This window comes from Leucoraja erinacea, chromosome 13 (genome assembly GCF_028641065.1).
Source record: "Leucoraja erinacea ecotype New England chromosome 13, Leri_hhj_1, whole genome shotgun sequence".
Taxonomy (NCBI): domain Eukaryota; kingdom Metazoa; phylum Chordata; class Chondrichthyes; order Rajiformes; family Rajidae; genus Leucoraja; species Leucoraja erinaceus.
This window is the reverse complement of record NC_073389.1, coordinates 11,710,783-11,730,563: the sequence shown is the minus strand read 5'-3', so window position 1 is coordinate 11,730,563 and position 19,781 is coordinate 11,710,783. Positions and strand designations below refer to the sequence as shown.

Below are 19,781 nucleotides of genomic sequence, written 5' to 3'. Positions count from 1 at the left end.
AGTTTTGGTCTCCTAATCTGAGGAAATACATTCTTGCCATAGAGGGAGTACAGAGAAGGTTCACCAAACTGATTCCTGGGATGTCAGGACTTTCATATGAAGAAAGACTGGATAGACTCGGTTTGTGCTCGCTAGAATTTAGAAGATTGAGGGGGGATCTTACAGAAACTAACAAAATTCTTAAGGGTTTGGACAGGCTAGATGCAGGAAGATTGTTCCCAATGTTGGGAAAGTCCAGAACAAGGGGTCACAGTTTAAGGATAAGGGGGAAATCTTTTAGGACCGAAATGAGGAAAACTTTTTTCACACAGAGAGTGGTGAATCTCTGGAATTCTCTCCCGCAGAAGGTAGTTGAGGCCAGTTCATTGGCTATATTTAAGAGTGAGTTAGATGTGGCCCTTGTGGCTAAAGGGATCAGGGGGTATGGAGAGAAGGCAGGTACAGGATACTGAGTTGGATGATCAGCATGATCATATTGAATGGCGTTGCAGGCTCGAAGGGCCGAATGGCCTACTCCTGCATCTATTTTCTATGTTTCTATGCTTCTATGTCCACCAACCGCCATTTAGATTATTTTGCCACTTATCTATACTGTAGAGTAATTTATAGCTGCCGGGTAACTAACCAGAAGTGGGAGGAACCTGCACCACGTACTGAAAACCAACTCAAGAACGTGAAGAATGCTCAAACTCCACGCAGACAGCACACAACATCAGGACTGAATCTGGATGGCTGAAGCAGAGAGGCTCCAACGTTAATTACTGTCAATGTGAGCCACATTTTTGAAATAATTTAAAACAGCCCTTTAAATATTTGTATTTACTTCACTATGTAATTCTATACATTCAACTGAATTGATTCATCAGTTTTTAATAACAGATGATAGGGTACCTTTTCTACTTTTGAAACTCATGCATCCCATGCCAACACCGAAGAAAAATACTGCAGTAAAATGCAAGTGTTAATTTAACACTGCTGCTCCTGTTGAGAGCCCATATACCGATTCAGGTTCTTGACACAGCCTTGTATTTTAGGAGTGACATCTAATGCAGTGACAAAAGTCAATGTGAACACCATGCACTTCATGCTTTTATATATTTTATGCAGATCCTACATGCAGCAGCAGTATGAAACGCATGTTGTTTACTTTTGATGCAATTTCCAATGATGCTTACTGGCTTTGACATTATAAATTTTGCCTGCCATTACTTTTCTGATGCCACTGGCCCACGAGAACCATTAATCATGTTAACCATATTGGAAAGCAGCTCCCTCCAGCCAACACAACAATCTCTCATTATTCTACTTGGCCCACAATTTGAATTAGTATGTAAATCCCAAGATTGCTAGCTTGGCAGTCATGATCACTCCAGTTCAGCTGTTCCACAATTCCCTCTTTCCAACTCTTTAATCCTGCAGATGTTAAGTTTGCCGTTCCTCTTGTCAGCAATCTACATTATTAAAAAGCTAGTTGGTAAGGAAACTTGGCCCACAATTTGAATTAGTATGTAAATCCCAAGATTGCTAGCTTGGCAGTCATGATCACTCCAGTTCAGCTGTTCCACAATTCCCTCTTTCCAACTCTTTAATCCTGCAGATGTTAAGTTTGTCGTTCCTCTTGTCAGACTTTCATTGCTATTGTAAAAATAGCTACCATCACTAATTCCAAAAACAGCTTTTTTGATACAATAGATGAAATGGTTGAAAATAAAAAGCTAGTTGGTAAGGAAAGATAAATAGCTTTTTATCAGCATTTTTACTCAAAGGCTATCACTACACCATTGGGAAGAAAGAATATACCACCATTCTTTCGTTCTTCAAGCCCAAATCAAACATATAAAGCCACACTTAATACATTCCAACGTGACCAGTTTGATCAATGTAGTTTTTTTCTAATAGGGATAGGGGGATTCTCTGCGAGAACAGTGCGGGGAATGTTTATAATGGGGAAGAAAACGTGCCCACCATTCTCAAAACTAACATAATCCTAAAGTTCAATCCACCCGATGTGCCGCAACCAGTTTTACAGCACTGCGCCCCCCATCCGCAACCCGGGTTACATGGAGTTGGAGATGGGCTAGAACATGGGAACCGTTTGCAAGTGGTTGTCTGGTCGGGTGTGGGCGAACTGCCACTTGTTGTAACCTTTACGTCTCTCATTGATTACAGGTGCGCCGCAGCGACAAGTGGCACTTTAGTCAGCTTGCCTATCCCAATATTGTTATTAAAATGTTATAAATGGGTGTACAAGTACTATTTTAAGATTTCAATAAAGTACAAATTCAACTGAACTGGAATATATTATTTTAAACTATTGTAACTATGTCAACTTTCTCAGACAGAATGCTTGAGCAACTTGCTCATACACAAATCTAAGCAATATTTTGATGTCCTGTGGAATATATTTTCAACCATCAGGAAATTAGCGACCATGTGCCTGCCCCTGAGTTAAAAGTCATCAACTCCACTGTGTATCTGGGTGGGACTTTTTTGCAGTTGTGTGTCAAAAACTGACCGCGCAATATACCCTCACCTTCTCTATGAATGGGGATTTAGTTCCCCTTTCTTTGAGGACCGACCGGAGGTTCCGCTGTCACCTCTGCGGGCCGCCCTCGGTGAACGTTTTCAAGGACCTTTCTTCAAGGACTGAAAAAATGTCGCTATTCGGAGGTTTTCGTTATTTGGAACTTCGGATAAAAGGTTGTGCACCTGTATGTGTAATTTAATTCTCAAATATTGCTGTTATTTAATGCAATGGTATAAACAAAGCATAATTAAGCATTAGTATGAAGAACAAGTAATGTTTTCCAGCCTTTTAAAATGTTTGTGCCAGTTTTAAAACATTAAATTACAAAAGAAATGCAACCACGTATGAACATGAAATTGGTATGGGGAACTAAGCAATCTAAGACCTGGATAACATGCAGGTATGGGCTGGTACATGGATGACTGTTACTTGAAACAATTGTGTAAAGATGAAATACAGCCTGGAGTTGGGAGGATGATGATAAATTAGTCTCGAGTTGCTTATAAGGTGTGGCTTTTATTGTATCCGTGCTCAATGATATTTCACTGCTCGTCGTAACATATTAATCATCACAGTATATGTTTCATTTCCTGTAATTCTAATTTGTTCCCTTCATACAGAAGTGGGGGCCAGACAAATGGCCTCGGTGCATGGCCAGACCTGGGTGGGTGGAGATGCCATGAGCCCAGTCTACCGCTGCAGCCAGAATATAGCCCAGGTGTGTTGACTACATTGGAAGCTGAAGACAGGTGCTTTGCTAGGAGCAGGGTAAAGGAGAGTGGGTAAGAGGGAGACATGAGGAAGTTGGCAGGTTGAGCATGTTCATGCATGTGTATATCCAACAGTCAGTATTAATATCCATGAAGCAGGGCCTGGTCTCTGATTGTCTTCGTCTTCTGGCCAGTCGTTAACGATCTCACTACAAAGACCCAATGAAGCTTGGAACCTGGAATGTTAAAACTTCATGGACAATCCCAACAACGAGATCCCCGACTGTCACTCTACAATCATCGCTCAGGAATTCAGACACAGACACCCACATTCATTGCAGCAATGCGTTGAACACATCAGGCACGAGATGGCCAACTGAAGGATGTGGGTATATCTTCTGGAGGAACAAACCCATGGAGAAGCATCATCTTCATGGATCGCACTCCACCTCGCAAAGTACCCATTCACCGACACTTACATCACATCTCATTCCCATGTTGGCCCTACCCATGACCAGAACCTGTAAAACTCCAATAGATTCTTGAAAGATTTGCACAATTTCCCCATGACATTTAACAGCAGAATCAGATTCATACAGATTCAGTCCAACTCATCCATGGTGATCATAAGCTTGTCACAATTGCTCGTGTTTGCCCCATATTTCCCTCTAAAACTTTTCTATCCATGTACCTGTCCTAATGTCTCTTAAAGATTATAATTACCCCCGTCACAGTAGCCTCAGGCAGCTCAGTCCATACATTCACTACACTCTGCATGAAAAAAAAATGCCCTTTAGACCCCTTCTCGCTTTCAAATTAAAGCGATGTTCTCGAGTTTTAGACCCTGGTATACTAGCAAATTGACTGTGACTATCTGCCTTACCGACACCACTAATGATTTTATATACTTCTATTAGGTCACTCCCCCAACCTCCAATGCTGCAAGGGGAAATAATTCTAGTCACTCAGGACTCCCAGACCTGGCGACATTCTCATGAATCTTTTCTGCACCCTTTCCAGTTGTATGATCTCTTTCCGACACTTGACTGACCAGAACTACTGTATATCACAGTGATGGCAAGAGCAAAGTATGGAGGAGAGAAGGATCCAAAGTATACCACCTCACCTGTGAAACACGGGGTTGGGGGTGTTATAGCCTAGGCATGTATGGCTAGTACTGGCTCACTTATCTTCATTGATGATACAACTGCTGATGGTAGTATCATAATGAATTCTGAAGTGTATACACACACATCCTTAAATATCATCAGCCATTCCTTGGCCGACTTCCCTAGTTTATCTAGATCCTGTTGTAATCTGTGATAACCACCAATTTTAGTGCCATCAGCAAACTACCATGTTAACAACATTGATAAACAACCGTAGACCCAGCACCGATTCCTTCGACACACCGCTCATCACGTCCCCAATCAGAACAACAACCCTCGACTACCCTCTGATTCCTTTTTACCAAGACAATTTTGTACCCAGTTAGCTAGATCACCCACACACAAAGCAATGTTAACCATTCCTAATCAAGAGTAGCTCAGCGGGTCAGGCAGCATCTCAGGAAAATATCGAAAGGCGACGTTTCGGGTCGGGACCCTTCTTCAAATTGATGAATCTCAACCAATCCTCACTCCACCAAACACAGATAGATCCTGTCTCTCACAATCCCCTCAAATAGCTTTCCCATCACTGATGTTAGGCTCACCATCCTGCAGTTCCTTCGCTTGTCCTTGGAGCTCTTCTTATGCAAAGGTACAAATTAACCATCCTCCAGTCTTTCTACACTGGAATCTGCCAGCATCAAGATGTTAGGAGGTCAAAAACCGCACGAGCCACCTACATGTCATAGCTATGTGTTGTAAGGGATTACCTATACTCTGGCAAAGGTTACTTTTTTACTCCCTCATACATACATACACACAAGCTCCAAGACAAGGAACACTTGACTAGATTAGATGGGCTCTAAGTACCTGCAAACAAAATTAGCAAAATCCAAATTAAAAGCAGAGACACAAAGCTTCAGATCCTGGAAACTGGAGCAAAAAGAAAAGTGCTGGAGAAAATTACCATGTCAGGAAGCATCTGGGGAAGGAAATGAACAGTCAGTGTTTTGGGGTCAGGACCCTTCCTCTGGACTGAGCGCTTGTTGCTTCCTCAGTGCAGAGAAAACAACTCGACCCAAAATGCAGAAGGTAGCCAAATTGCAGAATGTCCATTTCCCTCCACAGAAGTTGCCTGCCCACGAAATTCCTCCAACTGTTTCATTATTGCTCCAGTAAAAGCAGCCTGTCTGACAGGCACCCTAAATGTTCACTCTCTCCGATATTGGCACAATGTGGTCAGAGTGCGCATCACCCTCAAAATCTCTTCAATATTTCATTCACAGCATCTCCCAAACCCACCACCTCTGCAGTACAACCGGAACAGGGGATCAGGTTCATAACGCACCAGCACGTATGCCCTCAAGACATCTACCACCCTGTTCTCACTGGGTCTAAATATCGGAACTTTTAGCCCACCACCAAGGACTCAAGCTGTTCAAGTAACATTATTGTTTGCAAGCTTATCTATTTTTGAACTGTTTTAACTATTGGCTACAACAGTACATATTTCTATATTTTCTGTTCCTGGAAGCATTAATCAGTTTTCTCCTTTCACATATAATACAAATGCAATACAGCAATAAGGTGATAGCTTGAATCAGGAAAACAAATAAATACAGATGGTCAATACTCAACAGGTGAAAGTGGCTTCTCTCCATTAATGCAACACATGTTATTTAAAAACAAAAAGATCTGACTCCTCCAATCATTCTGGCCCTATAAGGGTGGTAGTGGAAATTGGTCTTTTTTTGTGAAGAGCGGTGGGGAGTTTTTATTTGACCACTAAAACATGGTGTACACAAAATCTCAGCGGCACAGTAGCGTAGAGGTAGAGCTACTACTGCCTTGCAGCCCTAGTGACCCGGGTTCAAACCTGACTACGGGTGCTTGTCTGAACGGAGTTTGTACGTTCTTCCCGTGACCTGCGGGGTTTGCAACGAGATCTTCGGTTTCCTCCCACACTCCAAAGATGTACAGGTTTGTAGGTTAATTGGTTTGGTATAAGTGTAAATTGTCCCCAGTGTGTGTAGGAAGGTGTTAATGTGCGGGGATTGCTGGTCGGTGCGAACTCGGTGGGCCAAAGGGCCTATTTTTCTGCGCTACATCTCTAAACTAAACTTTGGCTGCAAGACTCACTTCCATAATTCTTACAATCTCTTCAAATTCCCCAAACAATAATTGCCTTCTTAAGTATTGAAAGATGGGATCCTGGTTTTTCCCTAGTTGAAAATGTCACACTTCAGATTAAGAGATTAGCTATGATAGTTATTTTATTTTTTTAAACAAGATAGCAAGACATTAATCTGGACTAGAGATAGCAAAATATATCTACCATCCAGCGCACCTTAAACATATCAGGTCCACACACTGATAGTGATTCCATGCATCAATGAATAGCTGAACACACGCAAATAAAAGGTAAAGTCAATATTGGGAAGTTGCATAGCAACTGCCACATTGCAGCAATTAACTCAATATTCACAAGCAGAAAAATGATAGTTTTCCAAAAAGTTAACTGACGAATAATACAAATACAGGAAACGTGCATTTATTTTTAGCATGGACTAAATGTAAAGGAGACAGCTTCGACATATGCTAAACAAGAAAAGTGTAAATTTAAGCATTTTTCCTTTAACTGCGGAGGAGAGTGGGAACATTTGTATATTTCAATTCTACCCTCTGCAGAATGACTGGAGATTTTATTAAAAATGATATGCATCCCTAAAAAATGAACAGCAAAAGTACACACAGACATGATATTGAAAAACAAGTAGTCAAGTCTGTGAAGCATCATGCTGGAATGCCAATACTAACGATCAAGACATTCTGCAGTAAACAGTTGGTTACACAGAAAAGCTGGAGAAACTCAGCGGGTGCAGCAGCATCTATGGAGCGAAGGAACCTTAAGCCTGTGTAACCTTCGATTCTCCAGCATCTGCAGTTCCCTCTTTAACACTGCAGTAAACAGTAATTAGTTCACACCCAATTATAAACTTAGCTTAAATAGATAATGATTACTTTGTTGCTTCAGTCTTAGGGACGATTATTCGCTTAAACAGCCAAATTATCTTCCAGAGTATTGAACTGCTGTACATTAAGTCCACTCAGGAGAACAATTTTGCATTGGAATTTGGTAAAATCGTCAATCTGCAACAACAGCTCACAATATAACACCAAATATAAATTACACCAATATATATAAATCATTTACTACATTAACCACTGTAAATCAGAAGATGTGCACGAGGGATTCATTCTGTCCATTTTTACATTCAATGCAAATTATCCAATGCTTCTTGCACAGTTTCCTAATTATATGGCTAATGAAAGCAAAATGTTCTATTACTTACCCCAGAAAAAAAAGAGCAATGTTGTCACTTTTGGATGAAGTTATTTCTAACAGCTGCCTTAAGTTGCCTTCAATGCTTTTTTTAAAGTTCATAGACCCTGGATTTAATTTTAATTGATTTTCATACTTTAATATCCATATCCGTCCTTTTCCCACATATCACTGTGCCCTTCTAAATGCCTCTCAAATGCCACTATCGCATCTGCTTCCATCTTCACCCCCGACAGCATGTTCCATGTATCCACCACCCTGTGTAAAAAGACTTGCCCTGCACATCTCGTTTAAACTTCCCTCTCTGACTTCAAAGCTATACACTCTCATCTTTGACATTTCCAGGTAAAAAAAAAATCTTGACCACATCCATGCCTCATAATTTACATAGTTCTATCAGGTCTTCCCTCAACCTTCAATGCTCCAGAGAAAAAATAACCCAAATTTGCCCAATCTCCCCTCATAGCTAGCACCCTGTATTCCAGGTAGCATTTTGGTAAATTTCTGCGCCCTCTTCAAACCCTCCACATCCTTCCTGTGATGGGTGATCAAAACTGCACACATTACACAAAAATGGTGCAACATTACTTCCGGAGTCTTATGGTCAACACCATGACCAATGCCACCATCTTTACCAATCCACCTACCTGTAACGCCACTCTCAGAGAGCATGGACTTGGATGCCAACATCCCTCTGTACATCAATGCTGTTAAGGGTCTTGCCATTAGCCCTAACTGCATACTTTCCCCTTATGTTTGATCTCCTAAAATGCGGAACCTCACACTTGCTCAGATTAAACTCCATCTAATATTTCTCCACCCATTCCTGTAACTGATCTAAACCCCGTTGCATTCTTTGGCAGCCATCCTCACTGTCTGCAACTGTACCAATTTTTGGTTCCTCTGCAAAATTAGTAACCCATCTACATTTACAACAGCGCGTTTATATATTCCACAAACAACAAGAGGTCCCAGCACAGATCCCTGCGGAACGCCACTGGTCACTGAATTCCAGCCAGAATAAAACCCTTCCACCATTATTCCCTGTCCTCTAGGGGCAAACCAGCACTGACCCCAAACTACCAAGTCACTGTGGATCCCATGCATCTTAAATCTTCTGCAACAGCCCATCCTTTCTAACATCATTGTAGACAACATCCTCTGCCGGTCACGTCTTACTGACTTGATTGAGTATATCTGCAAATATACTCAATCAAGTTAGTGAGACATGACCTGCAGTGGACAAAGCCATACTGACTGACATCCGAGATGTCCTCATTCTATAGGGAATGGGGGCTCCCCTCTTCCATCATAGATGAGGCCCTCACTCATGTCTCCTCGGTACCCCGCAGCTCCCCCCTTGCTCCCCGTAGTCCTAACATAGACAGTCCCCTTAGTCCTTATCTTCCACCCCATCAGCCATCGCATTCAACACATAATCCTCTAAAATTTCCGACACCTCCAACGGGATCCCACCACTGGCCATATTTTGCCATCTCCACCTCTTTTCGCCTTCCGCAGAGACCGTTCCCTCCGCAACTCCCTGGTTAACGCATCCGTTCCCACCCAAACCACCCCCTCCCCAGGTACTTCCCCGGCAACCACAGAACATGCAACACCTGTCCCTATACCTCCACCCTCGGCTCTGTCCAGAGACCCCAACAGTCCTTTCAGGTTAGGCAGAGGTTCCCAGTCTATGATTGGTCTCGCCAATGTATAAAAGTCAAGATGTGGACTCTTATACATCGGCGAGACCAAACGTAGACAGGGCCATGGAACACCTTCGCTCAGCCCACCTGAACCTACCTGATCTCCCAGTTTAATTCTCCTTCCCATTCTTACACAGATCTTTCTGTCCTAGGTCCTCCGTTGTCAGAGTGCGGCTAAACGCAAATTGGAGGAACAGCATCTCATATTTCGCTTGGGCAGCTTACCAAGGTGGTATGACCTTGATTTCTCTCACTTCAGGTAGCCTCGACATTCTCTCTCTCTCTCTCTCTATCCCTCCCCCACCCGTCGCACAAGCTTCTCGTTTTCACCCTACAGACAGTTAACAATAGCCCGTTTCCTTTATCATCGTTACTTTTTTGCATCTTTTATTCATTGTTCTTTATCTCTCCACATCATCGTCTATATCTCTCGTTTGCCTTATCCCTAACCAGTCTGAAGAACAGTCACGACCCAAAACGTTACCCATTCCTTCTCTCCAGAGATGCTGCTTGTCCCGCTGAATTACTCCAGCTTTCTGTGCCTATCTTCTCTAAATAGCCCATTCTCTTCCAAATTAGAGTAAATTCCAGCCCAAAGATTTCCAACCACTGATGTGAGGCTCACAATTCTATAATTTTCTCGATGGTATCTACTTCTCTTTTAAAACAAACTCTCCCGCCCTCCAGGACCTTGCGTGTGGCAAGACGGGATACAAAGATCTTCATCATGGCCCCTGTAATCTCCTCTCTTGCTTCCCTCAATAACCTAGAATAGATCCCATCTTGCCCTGGGGATTTGTCCACCTTTTCAATGCTTTTCAAGAACCCAAAGGTTTAGAGTTTAGAGATACAGTGCGGAAACCGGCCCTTTCGCCCACTGAACCTGCGCCGACCAGCCATCCCCGTCCAATAGCACTAGTCAGGCCGAAAGGTCAGGTTGTGGACTCCACGGCAAATTAAAGATGTGAGGATCGGGGACCGGCACGGTGATGTCGCGGTAGAGTTGGTGACTTACAGCAGCAGAGACCTGGGTTTAATCCTGACTACTGGTGCTGTCTGTAGGGAGTTTGTACATTCTCCCCATGACCTGCGTGGGTTTTCCCCGTATGCTGTGGTTTCCACCCACACTCCAAAGACGTATAGGTTTGTAGGTTCATTGGCTTCAGTAAAGATTGTAAATTGTCTCTAGTAGTAGGATAGTGCTAGTGTACGGGGATCGCTGGTCGGTGCGGACTCGGTGGGCCAAAGGGCTTGTTTCCGTACTATATCTCTAAATTTGGTGTAAAGATGTATAAAGCTTTGGAGATAGGGGCTGAATATATTCTAAGAGATGGATAGATCAAATCTATCTAGGGGAGAGAGAGTAGTAATATGGTATTGGGACAGAAGATCAACCACGATCATACTGAATTGCATCATTCTGCTCCTATTTTCTATGCCATCATGTTCACTTCAGTTGCACTATATACATTCTGGCATATCATTGCACTAATTTCCTATCTTGACTGTTTCCATCTCACTATGGTATTTCTTGTATAATATTCCAAACAGCGCACTACATAGATGCACGATGTCCTCTAGTTCATAATCTACTGACCTGGCAATGTAATTCAGCACTTCACTAATTTGGAGCGTGCTGATATTAAAATCTATCACCTACATTAGGCATTTAACATGTCACCTCATTATGGAATACCAATTAGCAAAAAAAGCAGAAAACTAAACTGCTAGAATAATGAAAGATACACAAAGTTGAGCCAAATGTAATTCTAAAATAAGTAATTTGGCTACAAATATACATAATATTATCACATATGCCTGTTTCTTCGAGATTAAGTTCTCTTGAACTCTCTCTTGAACCATCAGTGCAGATGTCGGGTAACCTTTTTTGCTTGCTTTCTTCTGCTAGAAGAAACAGACATGCGGTAATATTATGCATATTTGTTGCTAAATCGTTTACTGTACCATTGTATTTGGCTCGGGTTTGTGTCTTCCACTATTCTAACAGAAGATCTGGCAAGTCCACAAGGATTCTCTCAAATTTCTACAAATCCGATATAGAAAGTATTCCTATGGGATGTATCTTAGCATGGTATATCAACTGCTCTGCCCTTGACCACCTGAACCTTCAGAGAATGGTGAACACATCCATAGCTAAATTACATGTTAAACGCCTAATGCAGTTGATAGATAACCCATCACAGGCTCATCACTTCCTTCCATCCAGTCAGCAGTGGTGGACTGACCAGGGTGTCAGCTTGCCCGATGGCAAGTGGGCCCTTGATGACGTGATAGCAAGTGATGGCAAGTGGGCCTCTGTTAAATGATAGCATTGTAGTTGTGGGTGGGCCCCCTTTGTCTCCTGGCAACCAATATTTTTAGACCCAGTCCGCCACTGTGCATCAGGAAGGCTGGAAATATCGCCAAGGAAGCCAGCCACCCTGTTCATTCACACCAGTCTTTTCTATCTTCTGGGAGCCAATACAGGATCTTGAAAGCCTGCACGTCCAAACTTAAGAACTGTTGCTACTATCAAACTTCTGAATCCTTCTATCCAGAGATGCTGTCTGTCCCGCCCGCTGAGTTACTCCGGCATTTTATGTCTATCTGCAGTTCTTTCCTACATCTCTTTCAAACGTCCTTTCTGGAGGTTTGGCATCCAACTCCAAACTCTACCTCATCTGATTATTCCGCTGTTGCCCATCAGTATTTTTCTGCCCAACTTTAGATTGTAATAGTCTTTTCACCATTCTACTGTCTTGCATCTGTGTCTATAGTTATCATGTATACTGTTTACTCTAGAAGCTTCATGTGAACATGCAATTTCATCGCACCCTGATGTACATGACAATAAAATAAATCTGAATTTGAATCATGTTGAAGAAACCCTGCCATATTTTTTCTGTCAATTTATGCACTATATTCAAATCACACACTTAACATAGTTCAATAATGGTTAGGATTAGGAGAATTTGGCAGACTTTATGAATAAATGGAGGGATGAGCACATCATAGATAAAATATCACACCAATTTATCTTTCTGTCATTTTCTTCTCAGTTTCTGTACCTTAAATCAAAAATAAATGTATTATGAGGGAAAGTCACTGGTGAATTCAATAGAGAATGCAGAACAAACTTTTCCCAGAGAGTGCTGGAACTTATTACCACAAATATTGTTGAGCTAAACTGGTTTTAAAGACAAGGTAGGTGGGAATGAGGCGCAAAGGAATAGAAGCATATATTAAAGTTAGGTGGGGAGGGGGGGGGGGGGGGGGGGGGGGGGGGGGGGGGGGGGGGGGGGGGTATGGAGGGGAGAGGAAGATATGCATGTAAAGCACCATTGGTTAGCTGGACATAATGGCTTCATTTTAAAATTCAGCATTTCACTTGTCAACAATAAATTAACTCCCCTCACCCAGCTGACAGTTCAACATCCGAGTTTCTACTCTCCCGCGCATCTACACACTTAGCTCCACCCAAGACCGCAAGAAATTGCAGAAAATAGTGGAAGCAGCCCAGATCTTCACACAAACCAACCTCCCTTCCATTGACTCCATTTATTCCTCAAGTTGCCTCAGCAAGGTCAGCAGCATAATCAAGGATGAGTCGCACCCTGGCCACTCTCTTTTCACCCCTTTCCCATCGGGCAAAAAAGTAAAGAAGTGTGAAAAAGCACACTTCAAGATTCAGGGACAGTTTCTTCCCAGCGGTTATCAGACAACTAAACCATCCTACCACATCTCAAGAACAGTCCTGAACTACTATACACATCATCTGGAAAACCCTTGGGTTTTCTTGAGATCGCAACATGATAGAATGTGGCAAGACATTGTAGAATTTGGGTCTGAAACAACCATAACAAACTTAAATAATGGTAATTACAATGGAAAGATATAATAATCTAAACTGGACAGAACAAAAGACAAGTGAAATATATTTAAGCAGACAATTTTTGACTCCCAGCAAAGATATACCTTACAAGGAGGAAAGATACTAATGGGTGCGGAGCTGTGGGATGTGAATCAATCATGGCTACTGAAGGAACACAATGAGGATGAAAACCATCAAAATGCAGATGGTGGAAATCTGAAATGAAAATAAAAAATGCAGGAAACAATCAACAGACCAGGCAGCATCCGTTGAAAGAAACAGAGGTAAGAGTTTTAGGTTGAAGTAGCTATAAAGATAGTAATACAGTGCCCTCCAAAATGTTTGGGACAAAGACCCATCATTTATTTATTTGTCTCCACAATTTGAGATTTGTAATAGAAAAAAATCACATGTGGTTAAAGTGCACAATGTCAGATTTTATTTAAGGGTATTTTTATACAATTTGGTTTCACCATGTAGAAATTACAGCTGTGCTTACACATAGCCCCCACCCCCCATTTCAGGGCACCATAATGTTTGGGACACACGACTTCACAGGTGTTTATAATTTCTCAGGTGTGTTTAATTGCCTACTTATTGCAGGTATACGAGAACTCTCAGCACCTAGCCTTTTCTCCAGTCGTTCCATCACCTTTGGAAACTCTCCCACACATCTGCACAAGAGACATCAGCCAAACCTTAGGCTTGCCAAAATCAACTGTTTGAAACATCATTAAGAAGAAAGAGAGAACTGGTGAGCTTACTAATCGCAAAGGGACTGGCAGGCCAAGGAAGACCTCCACGGCTGATGACAGAAGAATTCTCTCTACAATAAAGAAAAATCACCAAACACCTGTCCGACAGATCAGAATTACTCTTCAGGAATCAGGTGTGGATTTGTCAATGGCCACTGTCCACAGAAGACTTCATGACCAGAAATACAGAGGCTACATTGCAAGATACAAACCACTGGTTAGCCGCAAAAATAGGATGGCCAGATAACTGTTGGCCAAAAAGTACTTAAAAGAGCAACCACAGGTCTGGAAAAAGGTCTTGTGGACAGATGAGACAAAGATTAACGTATATCAGAGTAGCCTGGGCATGTATGGCTGCTGAAGTTACTGGCTCACTTACATTCATTGATGATACAACTGCTGATGGCAGTAGCATAATGAATTCTCAAGTGTATACACACATCCTATCTGCTCAAGTTCAAACAAATGCCTCAAAACTCATTGGCCGGCGGTTCATCCTACACAAGACAATGATGCCAAACATACTGCTAAAGCAACAAGTTCAAGTTCAAGTGAGTTTATTGTCATGTGTCCCTGATGGGACAATGAAATTCTTGCTTTGCTTCAGCACACAGAACATAGTAGGTATTTATTACAAAACAGATCAGTGTGTCCATATACCATAATATATATATATATATATATATAAATAAATAAACTGATAAAGTGCAAATAACAGGTAATGGGTTATTAATAATTAGAGTTTTGTCCGAGCCAGGTTTAATAGCCTGATGGCTGTGGGGAAGTAGCTATTCCTGAACCTGGTTGTTGCAGTCTTCAGGCTCCTGTACCTTCTCCCTGAAGGTAGCAGGGAGATGAGTGTGTGGCCAGGATGGTGTGGGTCTTTGATGATACTGCCAGCCTTTTTGAGGCAGCGACTGCAATAAATCCCCTCGATGGAAGGAAGGTCAGAGCCGATGATGGACTGGGCAGTGTTTACTACTTTTTGTAGTCTTTCCTCTCCAGGGCACTCAAGTTGCCGAACCAAGCCACGATGCAACCGGTCAGCATGAGCTCTCTACTGTGCACCTGTAGAAGTTAGAGAGAGTCCTCCTTGACAAACCGACTCTCCGTAATCTTCTCAGGAAGTAGAAGCTAAAGAAAAAGGTCAATTCTTGATTGGCCAAGTCAATCACCCGATCTGGACCCATTGAGCATGCTTTTTATGTTGAAGAGAAAATTGAAGGGGACTAGCCCCCAAAACAAGCATAAGCTAAAGATAGCTGCAATACAGGCCTGGCAGAGCATCACCAGAGAAAACACCCAGTGACTGGTGATGTTCATGAATCACAGACTTCAAGCAGTCATTGCATGCTAAGGATATGCAACAAAATACTACTTTCATTTACATGACATTGCTGTGTCCCAAACGGTATGGTGCCCTGAAGTGGGGGGACTATGTATAAACACTGCCATGGTGAAACCAAAATGTATAAAAATGCTTTATTAAAATTTGACAATGTGCACTTTAACCACATGTGATTTTTTCTATTACAAATCTCAAATTGTGGAGTATAGTGGCAAATAAATAAATGATGGGTCTTTGTCCCAAACATCATGGAGGGCACTGTGGGCATTGATATTGTTATTGGTTTCCGTGTACTAAAATATAGTGAAAAACTTTGTTTGCGTGCTTTTCAGTCAAAGCAAACCATACACGAGTGCAGAGGGCAATACCAGGGTGCAGTACATAGTGTGACAGCATTATACCCTTATAAAGAAAGTGCATTTAAAACAAAGCAAGGGTTATAACGAGTCAGGGCAGGAGATTGGGACCACGCCCTAAGCTTCTGAGAAGACCGTACAGGAGCATAACAGCGGGAAAGTACGTGCTTACAAGCTTGTGTATCTTCTAGCTGACAGGAGAAGAGGGAATGACTTGACCTAAATACTCCGTGATCATATTGGTTGCTTTCCTGAGGCAGCGTGTAGATAGATGACAGAGGGGGAGGGGAAGGGTGGTTGGTCGGCAGCCCATTATGCTGCTCTAAGTAAGAATGTCATTGGCCGTTTTGGATTCATATGACAGTAAAACACTCTTGACCCTCTTGGATTACATAGTGAACTGGGCTACATCCCCAACTCTCTACAACTTCTAATGGTCTAGGGCAGAGATGCTGCCAAACCAAGTTGTGATGCAACCCAACAGTATGTTTTCTCGGCGAATCTGTAGAGGTTTGTCAGACCTACAGAAATTCCTTAGTCATCTGAGCTAGTAGAGACTATGGTGAGCTTTCTTGGCCGTAGCTACACGTAGTTGGTCCGGGACAAATTGTTGGTGATATTTACACATAGGAACTTTAAGCTCTTGACTATCTCCGCTGTAGCACCATTGATGCTGATTGAAGTCAATGACAAGCACCTTTGTCATGCTGACATTGAGGGCGAGGTTTTGGCTTGACATCATGTTAGTAAGCTATCTGCTTGCTGTACTCTGTCTCATCATTGCTCAAGATCCAGAACAGTATTGTATCATCTGTCAACTTGTAAGTGGAGTTAGAACAGAATTTAGTTGCAAAGTTACAAGTGTGTAGTGTGTGTGGCAAGGGGCCGAGGACACATCATTCCCAGTGTTGAGAATTATTGCAGAGGATTCTCACTGACTGTGATTAATGGCATCGGGAGGTGCCGACTCCTGGGCCCATGAGTTTGGAAATTAGTTTGGTTGGGATCATGATGTTGAAGGCGAAGTGATGGCCAATAAATAGGAGTTTGACATAGCTGTCCTTGTTATCCAGCTGACTTAGAGATGCGTGGAGATGTTGTGATGATGGGCAGCCTGCGCTAGATCCAACTGTTTGTAATCCTCCAATAATCCTTAGGAGAGATACCAAGGATTGGAAGTGATATCCTTATATAAAAAGGATGGGAAGCATAAAGCAGTTAACTCGAATGCAGTCAGCCCAATGGAGAAATATATCCCATCTGATTAAATTTATTACAATTGTTTGAGGAAGTATCGAAGTGCAGAATCAATTATTTTATTTGTATTTAGGCATGGAGGAAGTGGTGAGGCATCGACGATAAGCTGAGAAGATACAAAATTCACTGGAAAGATGTTGACAGGTCATGTGGGAGGCAAAGTTGGCAAATGGAATTTTATGAGTAAGGTTGCTCATTTTTCAAGAGTAAAGAATAGTTAAAAAAAAAACTGTAGAAAGTACAAAGGAAGAATGGGGAGGTGTATCATTGGTACATGAAAACACAAAGTTAGCACACAGATACAGCAGTCAATCAGGAAGGATAATGAAATGCAGGTCTGTAATTCAAGGGGCTTAAAATACAAACAGCAGTAAAGTCCAAATGCCCTTGTGAGCCCACACCCAGAGTACCTATTAGGTTTGTTTAAGAAAATCTATATTATCATTGGCGAGTGATCCAAGAAGGTTTCCTAGAATAATCCAGGTATGGAGGGATTGTGTAATATGTTGGGTCTCCACTCGTTAGAGTTCAAATGATTAAGAGGTCATCTTATTGTGATACACAAGATTGTTAGGTGGCTGCGAGTAAATAACTACTAGATGGATGTTTCCCTTCATGGAACCCAGAGGGTATAGTCACAGAATAAGGGGTCAATCATTTAAGACTAAAATGAGGAAGACTTGCTTTGGTCTTTGGAATTACTTATCCCACAAAGCTGTGTTGCTGAATCCTTGAATATATGAAAGTTGAGATAGATAGATTATTTCTAAATCAGTATGAGAATCAAGGGCATATGGTCACAGAGTATAACATTATTGCACGGGTCCAATGATTATATTACAGCCTACTCTTGCTAAAATGATGGACCCACAAGACTACTCTGATCAAGAAGGCTTGCGTCTCTTCTTTGGAATGAAGAACTTATCCCTCAAAGCTGGTGAACTTTGCTGAGCATCCTACCAACTGCAATATATGAAAGTTGAGATAGATTGCAGAGGGTGGTATTTCTAAATCACCGGTATGAGAATCAAGGGCTAGGGCGCTCAGCATCGCCAAGGATGGACTTGCTGTTTAAAAAAGTTGCCGAACCATCGAGGAAAGTCACTCTACAACGTACCTCGGTTATTGCACGGACACTTAATTTTTTTTATTCCAATCGACTATGTATCTGGAGCACATTTGCCTACTACTTGCATGTATAATGGAAATTTAGTCTCCAGCGTGATCAATGGATCAAATGACCAAGTCTACCTTCAGTGAAAGGATTTCTAAGATAAACTTATATTTATCCTAAAAGTTAAGAGATGACAGACCTCTTCTAATTGGGTTGATGGTCAAGTGGCCATTTGTTAGTTTGAACGAGTAATGACCTGTGAGCATTTCACTTGCCATTCATAAGATCCATCATCTCACATCAACATGACCCTGTCGTAACATGAATCTGAACCATTGGAAAGGAAACCATTAAATTTCATATCCCAAGGATATCAACCGCTCCAAATACACGATTGAACTTAAACAATCTGGCGTGTTGTCTGCGCCAAAAACTTACAATCAGCTGCGATGAGCTGATGTTTGTTTGTATCATCATTTCATGGAAAACTAAGTACTTCTGTTGCGTAAAATCTTAAGAACACAAACTCAACCCCCTAGTATAAAGCATAAACCTTTCCAAAAGTGCATTTCAGCTACAAACGAATAAAATGCTCCTATTTTGTTTATTGTTTCTAACTACACCTACGAAGTGTGATTATTGACAGCGGTGACTCAAAATACAGAAATATCAAAACTGAGTGCGGGTGGCGCTGAAATACTTGGTAACACAATTGTTTACAAAACAGACACCATAGATAAAGTCAGACATCCGCACAAAATAGACACCAAGGGGGTTGGGAAAAGGAAGTTCAGATACAATCCAGGAAATTCACAAGAGACGAGAATACCTCGGATTGCAAGAGAGAGAGCGAAGGTAAACTTCTGCAAGTTACGGGGAAAGAGTCTTCCTGGGGGATCGGGGCATGAACCCGCCCGCCCGCCAACCGGCCCTGCTCAATGGTGGAAGCGGCCCGGCGGGCCGGCCGGCGGGCGGACTCCCTGTGGCCGTGGGAGAGGCTGTCACAGCCCGGCCTGTGGTGACGGCCCAGCCCGGTCCGGTCCGGTCCGGCCCAGCAGCGACGCCCGAAGCCTCCCAGTGAACGCTCCAGCCCGGCCCGGCCCACTCCCACCCCGACCCCGACCGCAGGTAGCGGGCCCCGGGCCCCCCACACCACACCTCGCCCCTCACTCACCTCATGCTCATGCCGACGGGGGGGAAGGAAGGAAACCCAGCCTCGGACACGGCGCCGGCGGCATCTGCCTCACACCCGCGCTCCCCCGGCTCCTCCGCCGGTGTCGTTTTTTCCACACAAACTCTGAGTCTGCGAGCGATGCGATGCGAAGCCCTCTCCTCCCCTCCCCTCCCCCGGTCCCCGCCCCGCCCCGGCCCGGCCCAGGGAGGGGCAGCCGTCGTCCCGCCCTCACCAGGCCCGTCCCTTTGGCCAGCGGCGATGTCTGTCACACTGATCGACCGCACAAAACAACCCGTGTAAATCAAAGATCTTTGGTGTAAATTGTGGAGAGGGAGAGTGAATGGGATGGTGGTCAGGGGAGGAGGTGGACAAGATAAGGGGAGGTGGTCAGGGGAGGAGGAGGAAGGTAAGGGGAGATGGAAGGAGGGGAGGAGGAATGAGGGGAAGACAGGGAGGAAGACAGGGAGGAGAGGTAGCCAAGTGGTGGGAATTAAGTGTAGGGAGGAAC

At 43.0% G+C, this 19,781-nt stretch overlaps 1 protein-coding gene across 2 annotated transcripts in view; it reads right to left on the bottom strand.

The window, feature by feature from the left end:
- Nucleotides 1-19,441, bottom strand: part of bach1b (BTB and CNC homology 1, basic leucine zipper transcription factor 1 b) — a 63,552-nt gene extending 44,111 nt beyond the window's left edge. For both annotated transcript variants that reach the window (XM_055644484.1, XM_055644482.1), the window contains exon 1: nt 19,274-19,441. The gene's annotated coding sequence lies outside the window, so the exon portion shown is untranslated. The remainder of the gene's footprint in view (nt 1-19,273) is intronic.
- Between the last annotated feature and the right edge of the window lie 340 nt (nt 19,442-19,781).